Genomic DNA, 7,235 nt, shown 5'->3' with positions numbered 1-7,235 from the left:
TGCCAAGGGCAAATTCTAGAGATTTGTTCTTCTGCTCTCTTTAATTCAATCATTTCTCCTTTCCTTCTCTCTAGCACTTAAAACATTTCTGACTTTCTCCATCCCTCAGTGAGTATATTTGCTTTTTCTTGTCTCTGCATTTTCCTTTTAGTGTTATTTTTAAATGTTCCACGCGGAGGTTCTATATTTCTTTTCCCCAAAGGGCCCTGGCCCTTCAGTTGTGCCCACCACCAGTTCAGTGTACTAGTTAACATTTGGAACTTTAGAGTTAGACAAACCTGGATTCAAATTCCCACTGTGCTACTTACCACCTGAAGTAATTTCCTACTCGCTCTGCACTCCAGTGGTTAGAAGCTTGTGCTCTTACCAGTCGGATGACCTTGGGCCAGAGACGTAACAATGCTGAACCTACTGTCCTCAGTTGTCAGTGGCAATACCTACCTTACAATGCTGATATAGGAATAAATGTGATGATCAATATAAAAGTGTTCAGCGCAGTGGCTAAATAAACTAAACACTCTGTAAGTATTACTTATTACTACTATTAGTACTAATTCAAATTACCAGATCCATTTTGTATATGCCAGGCTCTCTGACTTCGCTTTGTTCTCAGTGCAAATGCTATTATTTTTCTTAAGCCCGGATTTCATTGCACCTCATTAGCCAGAGGCTTTCTCTCATGGTCCACATGAAGTTGAGAGTGGAAGGCTCAGGGAGCAGAAACATTGCCAGACTTTTTACACAGTCAAAGCCACTGAAACATGTCTGAATTTGAGTTATGGTGAGTCTTTACTTGTCCCATCTTTTCTGTGCGCTACAGCTTGCTCTCAGGGCAGCTGTCACCTAAATGCATCAAAAATTAAACATTAAGGTTATTATAATAAGTATGAGAGCTACAACCACAGACATCATTGACCCAGAGATCTTCTATGAAACCACACGGGGAAAACTTTGAGGGGTGATCAACATACATGCCAAGGGCTTCAGGATCACATGGTGGGGAAATCAGTGCTTCAGTTAAAGAGAAAGCCAAGGTGGGAATCTGACCACTGCCTCATCACTTCGCCAAACTCCAGCTTGTTTCAGCAGACGTGGCTGACAATCTCCAATGTCCCCTGCCTCCTGCTCCATTGCTCTAAAGTCCATTCCTCCAGACAATGAGAGCCTATTCAAGAGATTACCTTCCCAGAGACAAGTTGTTCCAGTTGTTACAAATTTTTGCTAGAAATTCCAAGAAAGTTTACAAGGTGCATTTTTAGGATGATGTGGGGTGTGTCAGAAGCATTCTAAGCACCAATCATTATACAAGAAAGAGCTTAGCTTTTAGATTTTGTTTGTGGTGGGGGTGATAGTGGGACCCAACCCATGCCCCACGCCCAAAGTAAAGAGAATACATTCTGTAATACACATTGTTATTATTTGCAACAACTAAAATGGAAGTTCTGTAGGAAGTGAAAACTGGCAGCTTTGTATATTAAACTAAAATTTTTTTGTTATTTGAAAACCAAAACTATGCTGGCAAAAGGTCATTTTAAAATCAGCACAGTAATGCAACTTAGCTGTAATGAGTGTAGACTCAAACAATGATGTCAGGTCTGCTAAGGATTTGCAAACCCTTGCAGATTGCCAATGAATAAATAAATAAATACCGTACAAAAACAATATTATACTCCTGAACTTACAGGAATGTTCAGCTCAAGGGGTTTACTCAGTTTAGGGTGTCTCTATGGCTTTACTTTCTGAAGTTGCTACCAGAAGTTAAAAAAAATTCTGTGTGGCTACTTTTCATGGAAGCTCAGATCGATCAAAGTACATAAAATATATAAAGCAGCTTGTGTCCTGCTTATCCCCATGATCATAAATGTAGTTAAAGCACAGGACCATGTAGAGTTCGGGGGTCTTCTTTTCACTAGTGAGCCCAAGATATTTCTCCTCTCTCATACCGATAACCGTGCTGGCACATTTCTTCCAGTCTAGTTCTGCATGTACTAAAACTAGGTGGTTACCAACAAAACCCAGAAGCATCATTTCCATTCTAATGAAATAATCCTGAAACTGTTCTGCTTTTTACTGTGGCTTTATCTGCTGTCCCACAGTGCAGGTTCCCGAGGGCCTCCCCCTTGGAATGACTCATTGGAGACAACAGCCAGAGGTGAGTTCGGAATCCTTGATTGGGAATTCTGATTCCGGATACAATTTACATCCCAATCTACTGCCTCAGTTCCTCATTATTTAGGGTTTGGTGAAGATGTTGTGGGCACATTTGCACGTGTGTTCCAACTGCTTTGAAAAGGGAATGGGCAAAGGAGAGTCCTATCCAAGCAAAACCAGGCAGGCATTTCAGATTTCAAGAGACAGCTGAAAAGAGACCCTCTGTAAGATCCCCTGGGTTTGAAGGCAGCCTGCGTAGGTCTTCACATCTCTCTCAGCCGCGCACATATAGTGGAGAGGGCGGGCCTTCCATCCTCAAATCTAAAAAGATGGAGTGATTCTGAAAGGCCCAGGTGTACCAAAGGTCAGAGGGATCAACCGACAGACCCTACCATGGGAAAGGGAGGGGGAAGATTCCGATGGAAAACTGCTGCAAAGGGGAAGCTAAGGAGGTGAGGAAGTTTCTGAAAAATTAAAAAGTTAGGAATAAGCAAAGTCAGTTGCCACGGGGAAAGGAGGTGGAGTGGGGAGGTTTAAAAAAAACAAAAAAAAAAAACAGCTGATGTGGTAATTAAGAATTTGGTGAGAGCCTAGGCAGGTCACCTCCTTTCTGAGATCAGAGCCCCATCAGAAATTCTTTCAAGTGTCCTTCTGCGTCGCCAAAGATGACAACAGCAAATCAATAAGTGCTTGAAATGCAAGGGGATGTTGGCGAGCCCCCAGGCTACAGATTTCCCGCCGCCAGCCTTTTCTGAACTCCTAGCGCGCCTTCGCACCGCCTCTCGTAAGAAGAGCTACCACCTCGTATTGCTGTTCTCGGGACGGAGGTGAGCGCTCAGCGAGCACATCTACTCGGCGCCGCTCGGGCCCGGCTTGGAGCGCGCGGGGAGCGCGGCGGCCGGCGAGGCGCGGGGAGCGGGGAGGCGCGGGGCGGCCGCGCCCGCACCCCTCCGGCCGGCCCCGCGGCGCCGGGGCTGCGCGCTCCTGGGTCGGAGCTGGACGGTCTCTGCCAGAGCGAAGGGCCCGGGCGCCTGCGGCCGCTGGAGCGCTCCCGCCGCTTCGTTTATTTACAAACACGCGCAGAACCGGTAACCGCAGCGAAGGACCCGCGCTCCCAAACCAAAGCCCGCATCCCCGGCGCTCCGTCCTGAGCCCCAGACAGTGGTCTGCTACGCTTCCAACACTCACCCCTCCCCAAAATGTCTTGATTTAACCACCTTCCCGGAGCCCAACAGCCCCGGGACGTTTTAATTAGGTAATTCATTAGTAAGTCAATACGGACACGTAGATATTCTTGTAGCTCTAGTGGTTAAGTGCTAATTTCGAAATGATTAAACGATACGGGAATCGGCGCCGCGTCGTCATTTTAATTTATATGCAAATCAATGGGTTCATCTAAAATGCCTTACAAAACAAAACAAAACAAAAACAAGTATTATATTGTAGCATCGGAAATTCTGATCAAACCGCCTGGAGAGAGAATTGGGAAACCAGACCTGGACGGGCGAGAAAATTGAGACCCGAAAAACAAATCAATAATGTTTGAGGCGGTTCAACATCTCCAGCCACTGGTATTTACATACTCGCTCGTCGTCAGATAAGGGGCCGGGGAAATTGCCTGCCAGGGCTGAGAAAGTAAACGGCGGCACCAGCCCGGCGCGGGCGCAGAAAAACACTGTACCTTTCCCACACCCCGACTCGGCTGAGCCAGGCCCGGCGGGGTCCCCCGCGTTCGTCCTCGGTCTCGCCCCGCTTTCATCAGAAAACGTTCTGTCCTCCTGGAGCTCCCCAGTTTGGTTCCCGCCCTAACAGTTCTGTCCCTCGCTTCATAACCTGAGCGGGGGGCATGTAATTCAGAACCTCACTAAAAATGTTCTGACCCTGTTCCGTCAAGTAGTGCTCTTCCCGGGCTGATTTTTTTTTGGGGGGGAGGGAGGACATGTTTGACTCCCCGTGTCCCACACACATGAAATCAGATAGGCGAAAAGACAGAAGGGCTGGGGAACGGGGTGGGTAAATGGTCCAGGGGAAGGTTATTATCTTTAGACTTGACTCAAAACTTAGCAAAAGGAAAAAGGTGGTTTGCAGCCGAGGAAATTCTTCAGAGCTATTCTAGAGCACTGAGTCTCATCAGGGATGGCCAGGAGAACCGACCCGTGCTGTGCATGTGGAACTGTAACATCCTTGAAATTCACAGATCCGTGAGGTCGGCGTCTCCCCACCCGGGCTCCCAGCCCAGGGAGCTGGTGGCACCTTGGGTGCTGCAGTCTTGTTTACAACCGCAGGCCAGGGAGAGCGCTGGCTTTGCCTGGACGCTCACTCCACCCCTTCCAATTTGGAGTAATCGGAATCTAAATACACGGCCCCTCGCCAGGGCCCACTGTTCCCTTTCTGCTCTGACAGGGAAAAACCTGAAATCCACGTCTTACATCAGCTCGGTGGTTTGCAGCCCCCCAGCACCCTGCCTCTCCGCTGCATGCCTAATGTATTCCCCGGTGGTTCTGGGCATTAATTAGTTGTTTAATAGGAGTATGACTAAAAATGTAAAAGAAGGATTAGGAGCGTGAAACGTATGTCCAGCTCCTTCCACACACTCGAGGAGGGAATGAGAATCATTCTGTATCTTCTATTTCTCCAGGAGCCATTTGCATTTCCCACCAGCTGCTCACTTCAGCTGCACTGGCGCAGGGCAGGCAGGGACCCAAAAGCTCAGAGCGGTGTCTGCAAAGGCTGGACCAGGGTTAACTAGCCCCTGGCCGGCGAGACTCCAGACGGAAGGGGGGGCGAGGGGTCGTGAGCTTCCCGAAGCCCCTTCATCCCAGCCTGGTTAGCAAACCTCTCAGTCCAGAGGGGAGGGGGCTGCACTCCCCGAGGTGCGCGTCTCCCCGGCTGCAGCCTGGTTCTCTCTCCCTCGTCTCTGCGGGTCTCTGAACCTTCCTGTCTCTGATTTTCTCACTTTTCCTCCCACTTTTCCGTGAGATTTCGCATCCTGGCCATCAGATGAAGACGAGGCCTTTCCGCTTGAGCATCTGTTAATCTCTATAAAATGAAAAGAAAAGAGAAGGGGAGGACATTAACCCATTACTCCGGGGGAGGGGGGGAGAAATCCTTGATAAGCAGAGATGAAAATGCCTCTCTGGGAAAACATCTGCCGGTGTGTTTTGTGACTTTAGATTTCAGTTGTAAGACTTGTTGATAAAACTTGATTTTCTTGCCTCAGCAAGATTTCAGAAACCGGAGATAAAAATTCCCAGAGACAGAGGGGAAATAAAAATAAAAACAGCGCGTGGGCATTTCCCCCTCATGTCTGTTCCCTTAAATAAAACTGTCTTGAATTTTCACCCGTTGGAGGGAGAAAGTTTGAGTTCTCGCGGATGTTATGTGAAGGTTAGTAATGGCTTTAAAATGTAGATCTCTCCTCCGTGTTCTTCGTGGCTGAAGGGGCTAACCCTTTCCATAAAACGAGTCCATCTGTCGACTGTTAGCTATTTCAAAGTGAAGGGATTTAGCATTCAAAACAAATTGAGCAAGTTTGTTTGCCTGTTTTTACTGCTAACTCAAATGAATTCAAAACACGGAGTAATTCATCAAAACACATAACATGTTCCAGACAGTCCTCCCTCCCCCCCCCCCCCCAATGCAGGAAAAGCCCCAAACCTATGTGGTGACCTGGGTTATTTTAACAACAGGCCTTTTTAATGTGCGCTATTTCACACACGTTATCCCAACCAGTCATTGTATTTTCCTAAAATTGGGAGAATTGGTGCGCCGATTTAGGAGGAGCAGCACAACTGAGAGGGGGGGGCGGGGGCCTGATTCTGTACTGAGGGCCAGAGGGGAGGGCTCTCCAGTGGCGGGCCTGGCTGAGCTTTGCTCCTGTGCAGGAACTAATATTGGTGGGAAAACCCAACTGAGAGCTATGCTGTTTTACAACACTTTCCAAAAACATACACTAACGGGATGCCCTTGAGACTGGAACAGCTCTGTCCAATATGCCTGGCAGAAGCCTTCGCACCTGGTCTTCCAGGCGAGTCGTGTTCATGGTCCTTCCGTCCAAGGGCAGGACTGAGCATAAGTATCCTGCTCGCTACCAAAACACACACCCTCGCTCCACTCCAGACATCGAAAAATCAGGGTTTGGAAGTAGGGCACGCTTTTCGGGGGGGGGGGGGAGTGGTGGTGAAAATAACCTCTCTAACTTCACATGGTCTTCGACTTTTAGGAGAAAATGTGGATTTGAGGGGAGCTTCCCTTCCCACCCCCACTGCCATCCCGTGCAATTTAATACCGTGCTCGACAGGAACCTTAACCTCGTCATTTTAAAAAATGAGATAGCCGTGACCCGGAGTGAACTCGTGGAGTGTAGGTACAGCAGAGGAAATTCTAGACTCTATGAGGGCCTGAGCCTTGCCCGGCGCAATCTCTCCGTGGACACCGGTGGGTGCGCGGCGGTGCCCGCTGGCGCGCGCACACTGGGGGCCGCGTACCTGTCCCCACCGCCTTGACCTCGGGAGCCTGAGTCCAGGCCCTCGGCGCTGCGTGGAGGGGCCCGGCCTTCTCGTGTGGACGAGTCTCGGCTCGCCGCTCCCGACTGCCCCCGTTCACCCCACTTTTCCAGATTTCTCCTGGGTCGTCCTCTCTCACTCCCACCCCGCCTACCTAAACTCCAGCCGCCTGCGCTCCGCTCACTCCCTCCGCCCCACCCCCAACCCCCACACCCGCAACCCCCGGTCTCCGTGACCTCTTCCCTCAACCCCGCAGACCTGAAGGAGGGTGACACACCCGCACGCTCAAACTCACACCCCACAGGCCTCTTCCCAAACGACCCCGTGCGCACCGTCCTTTGTTCCGTTTCCTGGGCCGCTTCCCCGGTCCCTTCCTCCCTGCCCGTCCGGGGTGGCCCCCCAGGAGTACCTTTCTGTCTCCCCCGACGCCCCGGCCCTCCCTCTCGGGTTGCTCGGAGCTGCGGGTTTGGCGCAGGTTTCCTCCCTCCCGACCTCCCTCCGCGTCTTCCTGCCTCTCCACGGCGGGGGCGCGCGCCCGCGGCTGGCTGCGCCTGTCTAAGCGCCCGCCCGGCTCCCTCT

The sequence above is a fragment of the Miniopterus schreibersii genome, assembly GCF_964146895.1.
Source record: "Miniopterus schreibersii genome assembly, chromosome: 1".
Taxonomy (NCBI): domain Eukaryota; kingdom Metazoa; phylum Chordata; class Mammalia; order Chiroptera; family Miniopteridae; genus Miniopterus; species Miniopterus schreibersii.
The sequence above is the reverse complement of the archived record's forward strand: the minus strand, read 5'-3'. Positions refer to the sequence as shown.